The following is a 12,934-nucleotide window of genomic DNA, read 5'->3' as shown; positions in this document are numbered from 1 at the left end:
CCTACAGGTAAGGAATACCGCGTATGTACCCTCGAGAAGTCGAGGATCACACGCTAACTTTCCAAGGATCGAACTCTTAAATTCTGACACCTCGGTATCAACAGGAGGTTTGAATACGTCAGCCTGCAGGTAGGAGCTCTTGTTTGCATTCGTTCCGACTGTACCGCAGTTGTCAGCTCAGCGATTATCATATCCGCTTGGTAACAAGCAGAATATTTAGCCGCAGCAGTCTGCGCGAAGTGCTCACAGTTCTCTGTATGCGTTTATTACATGCACACATCTCCCGTCTGCAGTGAATATTATTCTTCAGCCTTTATCTTAAGGTAAGGTAGAACTGTTAATTACCTTTTTTTATTTGCAAAGCAACTTCTACGCTAGACATCTACATTCATATATGTTTGTTCTTTTTTTAGGTACCGTTCGAAAGTACGCAACAATTTTATTCATCCCAGTAACAGCCTGCAGCACGTGCATTTTTTTAAAGGTATGTTTTCGAACTTTGAGTTGTAAAGATAATTAGGTTAGATGATGTACCCTACACTACATTCATATATGTTTCTTCTTTTTTTAGGTACGACCAGAATATTATCATTCGAGTTTCAGGCTTGAACGCACGCATTTTATACATCCGAGTAACAGTTTGCAGCGCGAAGATTTTAAGGTATGTCTGACCTCTATTCGTTGAAACTTGGTTTCTTCTAAAACATCGTAACTTTAGTCTATTGATAAATAGTTGTTCTCTTTAATCCTCACGCTATAGACGAGGTGCGTACATAGCTATGTCTGCCCTCAACAGGCTGAAACTTGGTTTCTTCCGTAACTTTAAGCTAATCATAAATAGTTGTTCTCTTTAATCAACATACTATAGACGTGGTATAATTTCAAACACGTACACATAGCTATGTCTGCCCTCAACGGGCTGAAACTTGGTTTCTTCCGAACATCGTAACTTTAGTCTATTGATAAATAGTTGTTCTCTTTAATCTACATACTATAGACGAGGTGCGTACATAGCTATGTCCGTCCTCAACAGGCTTAAACTTGGTTTCTTCCGAACATCGTAACTTTAAGCTAATCATAAATAGTTGTTCTCTTTAATCCTCACGCTATAGACGTGGTATAATTTCAAACACGCACACATAGCTATGTCTGACCTCAACGGGTTGAAACTTGGTTTCTTCCGAACATCGTAACTTTAGTCTATTGACAAATAGTTATTTTCTTTAATCTGCATGTCATAGAAGAGGTTAATCTTATAATTTCAAACACGCACGCATAGCTATGTCTGACCTCAGCAGGCTGAAACTTGGTTTCTTCCGAACATCGTAACTTTAAGCTAATCATAAATAGTTGTTCTCTTTAATCAACATACTATAGACGTGGTATAATTTCAAACACGTACACATAGCTATGTCTGCCCTCAACGGGTTGAAACTTGGTTTCTTCCGAACATCGTAACTTTAGTCTATTGATAAATAGTTGTTCTCTTTAATCTACATACTATAGACGAGGTGCGTACATAGCTATGTCCATCCTCAACAGGCTTAAACTTGGTTTCTTCCGAACATCGTAACTTTAGTCTATTGATAAATAGTTGTTCTCTTTAATCCTCACGCTATAGACGTGGTATAATTTCAAACACGCACACATAGCTATGTCTGACCTCAACGGGTTGAAACTTGGTTTCTTCCGAACATCGTAACTTTAGTCTATTGACAAATAGTTATTTTCTTTAATCTGCATGTCATAGAAGAGGTTAATCTTATAATTTCAAACACGCACGCATAGCTATGTCTGACCTCAGCAGGCTGAAACTTGGTTTCTTCCGAACATCGTAACTTTAAGCTAATCATAAATAGTTGTTCTCTTTAATCAACATACTATAGACGTGGTATAATTTCAAACACGTACACATAGCTATGTCTGCCCTCAACGGGCTGAAACTTGGTTTCTTCCGAACATCGTAACTTTAGTCTATTGATAAATAGTTGTTCTCTTTAATCTACATACTATAGACGAGGTGCGTACATAGCTATGTCCGTCCTCAACAGGCTTAAACTTGGTTTCTTCCGTAACTTTAGTCTATTGATAAATAGTTGTTCTCTTTAATCTACATACTATAGACGTAGTATAATTTCAAACACGCACACATAGCTATGTCTGCCCTCAACAGGTTGAAAGTTGGTTTCTTCCGAACATCGTAACTTTAAGCTAATCATAAATAGTTGTTCTCTTTAATCAACATACTATAGACGTGGTATAATTTCAAACACGCACACGTAGCTATGTCTGTCCTCAACAGGTTGAAACTTGGTTTCTTCCGAACATCGTAACTTTAGTCGTTCTCTTCAATCCTCATGCTATAGGCCTAACTCACAGCCATGTCCAACCTCTATAGGTTGAACATCGCAACTTTAGGCTAATCTCTATTGGTTGTTCTCTTTTCAGAACTTGTTGCATACGCTGTTCACCTAAACACTTTATTCGAAGAAAGAGAAGACACTATGTTCCCATGCGAGCTGTGTAAGGCAATGTTCACAAGACGTGACAACCTTGCACGCCATGTAAAAACAAAACATCATCAGCTATCTGCTTGCGACTATAACCCAACTATGTTCCCCTGCGAACAGTGTAAGGCAACGTTCGTAAGACAGGATAACCTCGCACGTCATATAAAAGCAAAACACCCTAGCATAACATCTGCTTTATGTGATGTTTGCGGGCTGTACTTCGCTAATGTAGAGCAATACCAGGCTCACTTAGCAGAGGTACATCAAATATCTACTTGCCCTCAGGTAGTAGTAGGGAAAAAGCGTGCAGCTACTGATGTAGCTGTAGAAAGTACTAGTAGTAAAAAACCTAGGAAAAATGAACTTCAAACTATTCACTGCGAGCACTGTAACACTGATGTACCATCTTCGCATTTTCAGGGACACTTACGGAGTAATGCGCATAAAAATAATGCGTGTAGAAGTGGTAGTAACGCAAACATCGAGGAAATTAATACAGCATTTAAAAGTAGGATTGCTAGTTACCGAATTCGCACCAGTCAAAAGTTTCAGAGCACTTCAAACTTTTTAAATTGCGTTCAACCGGATGTACAACAGCTTCTTGCTAAATCTTTGTCCAATCATAGTTTATTTAAAGTTAATTTTGAACTTTTCGCCTTGTACATTAAAAGCACGGATGAATCCGAAATAACGGACATTAAATCATTTAATACGAAGAATTTTGTCATAAGTGAGTCGACTAATTTTGGTGATGTACTTAGGGATGTCTCTAACATTATTTCAACTAAGAGCGAGGAATTTCAGGAAAAGGAATCAGGGTGGGCTTTAGTTGAGATAATGTATCTAGAAGTTAACATCAATAAGTACAATCCCATGCGAGGTTCATCGTACATCGAGCTGCCGGCATGGATTCAGCGAAAAGAAGCTGTTGTAAACATCCAAAACAATGACGAAGCATGTTTCGCATGGGCGGTGATGTCGGCTTTAAATCCTGCGAAATCAGACGTAGCTAAGAGAACATCATCCTATCCACACTATTCAACGCAGCTAAATTTCGATAGTATAGAATTTCCTATGCAGATAAAGGATATTAAGCGCTTTGAGGAACTAAATAACATTAGTATCAATGTGTATGGTGTAGAGAAAAAGTCTGTAGTAGGTCCTCTGTATTATACATGTCATAAGAAGAGTACTCACGTTAATTTACTCTATATTGAAAACAGTGAGAATAGCCACTTTTGCTGGATTAAAAATCTGAGTAGACTTGTTGGTAGTCAGTTATCCAAAGAAAGGTGTAAAAAGTGGCTATGTGATGGATGCTTGCAGTATTTTAGAACTGAAGATCAGTTAACGAAGCATTCCAAGAATGACTGCAATCATGTACGTACAGAGATACCTACTACAGGTAATAATGTTTTAAAATTTACAAATTTTCACAAGCAGATGTGGGTACCGTTCGTGATTTATGCAGACTTTGAAGCCATCCTCACGCCATGCAACACATGCTCACCTAATCCTGACAACTCTTTCACTAATACTACGCACATGCATGTCCCGTATAGCTTCGCGTATTACATCAAGTGTAGTTACAATAGTACGCTTAACAAGTTAGAGCTGTATCGAGGACATGATGCTGCTAAAGTATTTTTAGAAAGACTTGAAAGTGATGCAGTTCGTCTCGGTCGTATTCTGAATAGTAATATTCCTATGAAGCCACTCACCGACATTCAGTTAAATGATCATGAACGTGCTACAAAGTGTAGCATTTGTGATGGGGGATTTTCCGAAAATGACCCTAAAGTTTTTGATCATGATCATTTAACTGGTTTCTACAGATGTGCCGCTCATTATAGCTGTAATCTTAAGTATAGAGTTCCTAAATTCATCCCTGTAATTTTTCATAACTTATCTGGTTACGACTCTCATTTCATCATTTCACAATTTGGAGCTTCGGATGAAAAAGTAGATATAATCCCTCAGAATAAAGAGCGGTACATTGCGTTTGCAAAGTCTGTAAAAGTAGATGCTGAGCATTCTATAAAACTGAGATTCCTTGACTCGTTTCGCTTTATGGCGAGTAGCCTCGATAAACTTTCTAGTCATTTACAGCCTGACCAATTTACGGAAATTCGACGCGTTTTCCCCGAAGAAGCGCAGTTTAATTTACTTCGGCGTAAGGGTGTTTTTTGTTACGAATATCTCGACTGCTTAGACCGCCTCGAAGAACGTGCCTTACCATCGAAACAATCCTTTTACAGCTCGCTGAATTCAGCAGATATTAGTGATGATGACTATTTACATGCACAACATATCTGGGAGCAGTTCCACATTCAAACGCTGGGTGAATACTCCGATTTATATTTAAAGACAGATGTACTTTTGTTAGCTGATGTTTTTGAAAATTTTCGCTGTGTTTGCATGAACACCTACAGCCTTGACCCATGTCAGTATTTTACTGCACCTGGGTTAAGTTGGGACGCGATGTTAAAATACACGCGTGTGAATTTGGAGCTGCTAACGGATATCGATATGGTGCACTTTATAAAAGCATCCATTCGAGGCGGTCTGAGTCAGTGTAGCGGCCGGTATTCGAGTGCTAATAATAAGTACATGCCGAGTTTCGATACCAGTCAGGAATCTCAGTATATCGTTTATCTGGATGCTAATAATCAGTATGGGTGGGCGATGAGTCAGCATCTACCGGTGAGTGGTTTCCGCTGGCTGACGCAGTGCGAAATTGATGCTTTACAGCTACACGCCCTAGGCGATGAAGCTGATAAAGGTTATTTCCTCGAAGTTGACTTACAGTATCCGAAAGAGTTACACACTTCTCATAATGACCTACCGTTCTGCCCTGAAAATATGAAGTCCCCGTACATTGCATCAACGACGAAAATGCTCATTGCTAATTTATGCGATAAATCTAAGTATATCATTCATTACCGAAATTTAAAACAGTGTTTGCAGCATGGTTTGAAGTTATCCAAAATTCATCGCGTACTAGAATTTAATCAGTCACCGTGGCTAAAGCCATATATCGATCTGAACAATAATTTAAGAACGAATGCGGTTAACGAGTTTGAAAAAGATTTCTACAAGCTCATGAATAATAGTGTGTTTGGTAAGACTATGGAGAATGTTGACAAACGCGTTGATGTAAAATTGATTACAAACTGGGATAATATTAAGAAAAGGTATGGTGCTAACTATTTAATAAGTAAACCAAATTTCCACAGCTGCACCATCATACACGAGAATTTAGTTATTATACAGATGAATCGTGTCAAGGTTAAGTATGACAAACCTACCTACGTCGGCTTCACAGTACTTGAATTGGCTAAAACACTCATGTATGAATTCCATTACGATTATATGATGAAGAAGTACGCGCATAATGCGCAATTGCTCTACACAGATACCGATTCGTTTATTTATCAAATCAAAACTGATGACTATTACAATGATATAAAGCCTGACTTGGGTAGGTTTGATACGAGTAACTATCCTGCAGATAATCAATATCATCTACCGCTAGTGAACAAAAAGGTTCTAGGTAAAATGAAAGATGAATGTGCTGGGAATATTATCGATTCATTTATAGGTACTAAATCCAAGTCATATTGCATAAAACTCTTAAATGAATTACAAATAAAGAGATTGAAGGGGGTTAAAAAGAATGTCGTTCAGAATCAGCTAAGTTTTGAAAACTATAACAATTGCATTAAAAGTAATCCACCTGTTTTGCATAAGCAAATGTCTGTCATTAGAAGCAAGAAGCACCAGTTGTACACTCATTTAATTAGTAAGGTAGCCCTTAATAGCGATGATTGTAAACGGTTTGTCATTCCAAATTCTACCAACACGCTAGCCTGGGGGCATAGTAGTATTGATAAGTACTACTTTACATAAACATTATGCTAGAGGTGTGTGTACTTACGTTACGCTGTCTTACATCACAATTCGGGGAGGAACGCTGGTACGGCAAGTCTAAACTTGTACATTCAAGAATTGCATCGAGAAGTACGCTAGGGTGAAATGATTCGAGATAAAACTTGTACATACAAGATGTAAATAAATAATGTAGAATTGGCATATTCTTTTATTTTAGGTTAGGTATCACCTTCCTCCCGCTCCTTATTTGCAGGATAGAGTTTTTGTTTATTACTCATAGAAGAAAGAAGGTGATGAGCAGTTTCGTGAGTATAGTTCGGTAAGTATCTCGAGAGCAGAATTTTTTTTGTCAAAAAAGCACATAGCTTTGTAAAGCACGTAGAATTTGCCACCACCGTGGGGGGCAGCACTGTTCTCTCTGGATTAAAAGCTTTGTTTCTAAACAAGAGCACGTGGAATTTGCCGTCACCGGGGCAGCACGGTGATTAAAGATGGTGGATGACAGCTCTGTCAGAAAAGCACATGGGTTTGTAAAGCATTTAGAATTTGTCGCCACCACATAGAGTGTAGCACGGTGATTAAAGATGGCGGATGACAGCTGTCAAAAAAGCACATGGCTTTGTTTCTACGTGGAATTTGCCGTCACAGGGCAGCACGGTGATTAAAGATGGCGGATGACAGCTGTCAAAAAAAGCACATGGCTTTGTTTCTACGTGGAATTTGCCGTCACAGGGCAGCACGGTGATTAAAGATGGCGGATGACAGCTGACAAAAAAAAAAGCGCATAGCTTTGTTTCCACGTGGAATTTGCCGTCACCACATAGAGGGCAGCACTGTTCTCTCTGGATTAAAGATGGCGGATGACAGCTGTCAAAAAAGCACGTGAGTATGTTTTCAAACAAGAGCACGTGGAATTTTTCAATTTGCCGCCACCACATAGAGTGCAGCACTGTTCTCTCTAGATTAAAGATGGCGGATTACAGCTGTCAGAAAAGCACATAGGTTTGTAAAGCACATGGAATTTACCGCCACCACATAGAGTGCAGCACTGTTCTCTCTGGATTAAAGATGGCGGATGACAGCTGTCAAAAAAGCATGTGAGTATGTTTTCAAACAAGAGCACGTGGAATTTTTCAATTTGCCGCCACCACATAGAGTGCAGCACTGTTCTCTCTGGATTAAAGATGGCGGATGACAGCTAACGAAATTGCCCGCAGCACAGTGCTCTATTGATTAAAGATGGCGGATGACAGCTGTCAAAAAAAAAAGCACGTGGCTTTGTTTCCCAACAAGAGCACATAGAATTTTTCAAATTGCCGCCACCACATTTCAAAGGTATCTAGCTAAAGAGTACAGCACTGTGCTCTGTTGATTAAAGATGGTGGATGGTAGCTGTCAAAAAAGCACGTGAGTTTGTTTGCAAACAAGAGCACGTGGAATTTGCCGCCACCACATAGAGGGCAGCACGGTGCTCAAAGATGGCTGCTGTCACGTGGAATTGTCTGCTACCACAGGTATCTAGCTAAAGAGGGCAGCACTGAGGTTTGCGATGCAATATGGCTGCTGTCAAAAAGCATTTTTCAAATTATCCGCCACCACATTTCAAAGGTAAGTAGCTAAAGAGGGCAGCACTGTGCTCAAAGATGGCGGATGACGGCTGTCAAAAAACACGTGGCTTTGTTTACCTCGCGCTAGTTAGGTTAAGTTGGTAGCACTAAGGTTTAGACCCGTCAAGATGGCAGCACTGCCGATGACAGGTGATGAAAGAGGGCAGCACGGTGCTCAAAGATGGCGGATGGCAGCTGTCAAAAAGCATGTGGCTGTCCAAAAGCACGTGGCTTTGTTTACCTCTCGCTAGTTAGGTTAAGTTGGTACCACTAAGGTTTATTCCCGTCAAGATGGCAGTACTGAGGTTTGCGATGCGGTGTTGTCTGTCAAAAAGCACGTGGCTTTGTTTACAAATCTGTCAAAAGCACGTGGCTGTCAAAAAACACGTGGCTTTGTTTACCTCATGCTAGTGAGGTTAAGTTGGCACTACTGAGGTTTAGGTCCGTCAAGATGGCAGTACTGAGGTTAGCGATGCGTTGTTGTCTGTCAAAAAGCACGTGGCTGTCAAAAAACACGTGGGTTTGTTTACCTCATGCTAGTTAGGTTAAGTTGGCACTAGTGAGGTTTAGGCCTGTCAAGATGGCAGTACTGAGGTTAGCGATGCGTTGTTGTCGATGACAGCTGTCAAAAAGCACGTGGCTTTGTTTACAAATTCAAATCTCCCGCCAAAATTCAAATTTCCCGCCAAAATTCAAATTTCCCGCGGGAGGAGGAGGCCTCTCCCGAGAGCCGGAGGAGGAGGAGGCCGCCGAATCCCTGCATTATACTACTGATGACATCTGTCAAAAAGCACATGGAATTTAAATTACCCACCACCACATTTCAAAGGTATGTAGTTAAAGAGGGCAGCACGGTGCTCTGTTGATTAAAGATTCCTGCTGTCAAATAGAATTTTTCAAATTGCCCTCCACAAAGGTAAGTAGCTAAAGAGTGCAGCACTGAGGTTTGCGATGCAAGATGGTGGATGACAGCTGACGGAATTTTTTTAAATTACCAGCAGTGCCATAAAGAGGGCTGCACTAAGGTTAGCGATGCAAGATGGCGGATGACAGCTGTCAAAAAGCACGTGCCTTTGTTTACAAATTCAAATATCCCGTGGGAGGAGGAGCGGGCCCCTGGGAAAGCCCCTCGGGTGGGGGCGGAGGAGCGGGCCCCTCGGAAGAACCCTCGGGTGGCGGCGGAGGAGCGGGCCCCTGGGAGCCTGCGGAGGCGGAGGCGGCCGAACTGTCCAATATATTTACTGATGCTAATAGTGCGTATATAATATATTATCTGGACAAAAAATTATGGAATTATGGAATAAAACATTACAATTATATAATTATCATTATTCCAATTTGGCTGTATGCATATTTTATAAAAATAGGAATTTCTGGAGAACGGAGTGTGACATTTGACACTTATTTTTAGAAACCATTCAATGTCAGTCACTTGATTTTGTGATGATGACACTCTCAAGATGGAGGATAAATGTCGTACTGTCAGTCTTGATCCGTGAGCAGTTTTGCTTCATAAACGAAAATAACTGTTCACAGAAATACGTAGATCCAAACATTGCTAGTATGTGAAATGGCGCATTTCAGAGTTGTCTGTTAGGTCATCAGCCCAGAGGCTGGTTGGATCCTCAAATAGCGGTTATAAGGAACACAAAAAACCAATGGCAACACCAAAATGAGGCGTGAGGTCGTTTGCCACTGCTTTCCTCACTGGGTCTGAAAGTGCTATTGCAGCACGACTGACCCTATGAGCAACACCTTTCATAACACTCAGCTGCACCAGTCGTGCTCTGAATGTCATTACTCAGCTTCCACACTGTCACAGCTATGGGTGAGACTGGGACTTCGGTGAAAGCTACACTTTGCTCTGGCCTGTGCCGAGAGACGGATACAAAAGTACTGTATCCACCAAGAAATGGCAGCAGACGAGCATTTCAGAGTTAGGAATATCAACTTAATTGATGTTGATTTTCGACACAGTGTCGCACTGAATGCCAGTAAGTTCTCTTTGGAACGCCACGACCACGTCTAAGCGAAACTGTCTTGTCCTTAGTACGCTCGAGTCATAATGACGAAAAAAATCGGTGATTAATTCAATAATATTTCCCTCCCTGCCTGCTGAACATCAAAGCAGAATGAATGACTAAACAAAGAAAAATAATCTTCAGACGATTTCAAATCATTATACATATAAAATATATAATTATTTATTAAATGCAAAAATGGGACGGGGCCTACATTTGGCCCGAAGGACACGTCCTTGACATGCCTGATGTACAGTTACAGGATCGTGAGCGACTGCAAAATGACCTTGACAAAGATATCAGATGGACTTTAGATAACGGTATGATGGTAAATGACGTGAAAAGTAAGGCTGTAAGTTTCACCAAGAAGAAAAATGTTAATGGGGTGAAAGTAACACTACCACTCAAAAGTTTTTGAACACCCCTCTTTCTCAGGATTTATTGGGAAAATGCTGTTAACAAAGTTTTCTGCAGTGCTTTTCACATTCCCAAAGTGTCCAAAAGGTGATTCATTGGATCGTAAGAATCCTTTCTGAAAATGGAATGAGACCACCAATTTTCTTCAGCTACTTAACTGAGCACTGGTCTCATTGATTTTCAACACAGTGTCGTACGGTATGTCTGTAAGTTCCCTTTGGAATGCCATGGCCATTTGAAAGCGAAACTGTCTTGTCCTTAGTACCCTTGAGTCACAACAACGGAAAATTCATCTCTTCATTTCCTCACATGAGCCTCCTCCTACATCTTCTCTGATCTGTCTAGAGGACAGTAGTGTGTAAATTAAGGTCTTGTTTTTTATTTTCTGCTGTCTAATGTGCCATCGGCTATTTTCTTTTAAAATCATCTTGAAACCTCTCATTTGACTTCAGTTAGGTGTTATATTGCATTACATACAAATCCATTTGACTGAATGTTTCATGATTTTATTTTGTAAACATCACTGAAAATAATTGCATTTTAAAAGCAGGTAAATTTGACCTAATACAATTTGTAAAGAATATAGGAATAGAAGTAATTGAGATGTACTTATTTATAAAAGGGTAATGTTAAAATATGCTACGTTGCTAGAACTTCGACTTATTTATTGCAAGTTAAAAAAATTAAAATGCCGGTATGTGCTATGTTGTCTGACGTGCCAGAAGGAGAGATAGTCGAAGATAAGGGTTTAAATCCCTACCATTGGGGAACGAGTGAAGATTCACTAATATTTGGAATTACAGGGTTGGAATCATAGATTTACAAAAAATATTATTTTATTAAATTAAACCTTGTGAATAAAGGAAAAGTAGTGAATATTGTACCGGGAGGTACACCTCAACCCCGAACACTTAAAAGAAGCGCCGTAAGGAACTCTATCTATCTAACAAACGTGAAACAACTAATGCATGAAGTTGGGACATTGACCAGAAGAGGTCACCTTTGAATTATTTAGTAATTTGTTATTGTGAAGTTGCCTAAACTGACTGGATTTATTTGTTTTGTTTTGGTTTACGTCAAGAAGTTTGAACTTTTCTCCACAGATGTCATCACAAAAACTGAGGTAATGCACTCTGGTGCAAGGTAGAAGAATTAGTGATTTTAAGTTTTGTATTTATAGGTTTTCACAACTAAACTATCATTTATTTCTATATTTAAAAGTATGCAACACTTCCTCCTCATTTCACCAGGCAGTGCACCAGCCCAGGTAATGGCCACCAGTTTTATACTTCTGTAGCTACCTCCGCAGACTTACACGAGGGGAAGGTTCTAATTTTTAACTATGTAACTACCTATTTTCTAAATGTAAACTTTTTTCGGCTCATGTAAAATTTCATAAAGACTTACATTGTAAATCGGGGATAGAGAGTGCGTTGCCCCCTTGAGTTCCCCTTCGATTTATCTTGAGGTGACTACGATTTTGTGACCGTTTCTATTTTCTGTAAAGCATTAAATTAACTTTCATTCTAGTCACCTCAGTACCTTGGGATTAGCCTCTGCATCCACGGGCCGCGAGCCCAATTAGGATTTTATACTTAATTTTATACGAGCGCAAGTGTACGCCTCCATACATTTTGTGTTCGGGCGAGTAATTTAACCTGTTCTTCTTTCCACGAAGGCCCAATAGTTTGGGTAATAGATACCCCGGTATAAAAACTGTAAATTGTAGGTTGGACCTAGAGAGGATAGAAATTGTAAGATTTTTTGTGTAATGTTGCCTTGAGTAGGCTGTACGAAATCGGGAGCCAGTCTCCTTTATTGAATTCGGAGAGACTAAACTCTTTCTGATTTTTGGTTTAATATTGAGTGGGGCCTTTGGAAAGCCGTATTTGTAACCTTTGTAGCAAAGTGCTCTTGAAGTGGGAGATTCTCTCCTTGTCCAACTGAACGCAACATTTGTGATGTTGTAAACTTGTAAATTTGGAGCTGGAAGCTCAGCACTTGTAATTTCCAAACTGCTAGTTGTACCTTTAACCTTATTATTTCACTAAGTGAAAAGTTTGTTAAGTTTCTGATTTGAAGAGAAATTTAACCTTTATTTAAAGTTTTGAGTTAATCTTTGATATGGTAGATAGACCCATTCATCCGCACCTTCTTTCACATCTCTGCGATCCACAAAATCCCGCTAACAAATATAAAAATCATAAATACTTGACATTGAAATAGCCATGAAAGGCAATTATGAAACAATTGAATAGATAAAATTTACAAAAAGTCATTGTACCGGGAGGTACACCTCTACGCCGCACATTTAAATCTTGCGCCAATTAAAACCTCCTCTACAGGAGAAACACTGAACTTGGAACTAGACCTACTTAAACTTTTTCTCAGCAGATGTCACTACTGTAATTTTGTGTTTATGAAGTTGCCAGTACTGTGTGAATTACAACTTGTTTTGTTTTCCATTGATCAAGAAGTGTGGACATTC

Source organism: Anabrus simplex, chromosome 1 (assembly GCF_040414725.1).
Source record: "Anabrus simplex isolate iqAnaSimp1 chromosome 1, ASM4041472v1, whole genome shotgun sequence".
Lineage (NCBI taxonomy): Eukaryota > Metazoa > Arthropoda > Insecta > Orthoptera > Tettigoniidae > Anabrus > Anabrus simplex.
Note: the sequence above shows the minus strand (reverse complement) of the source record.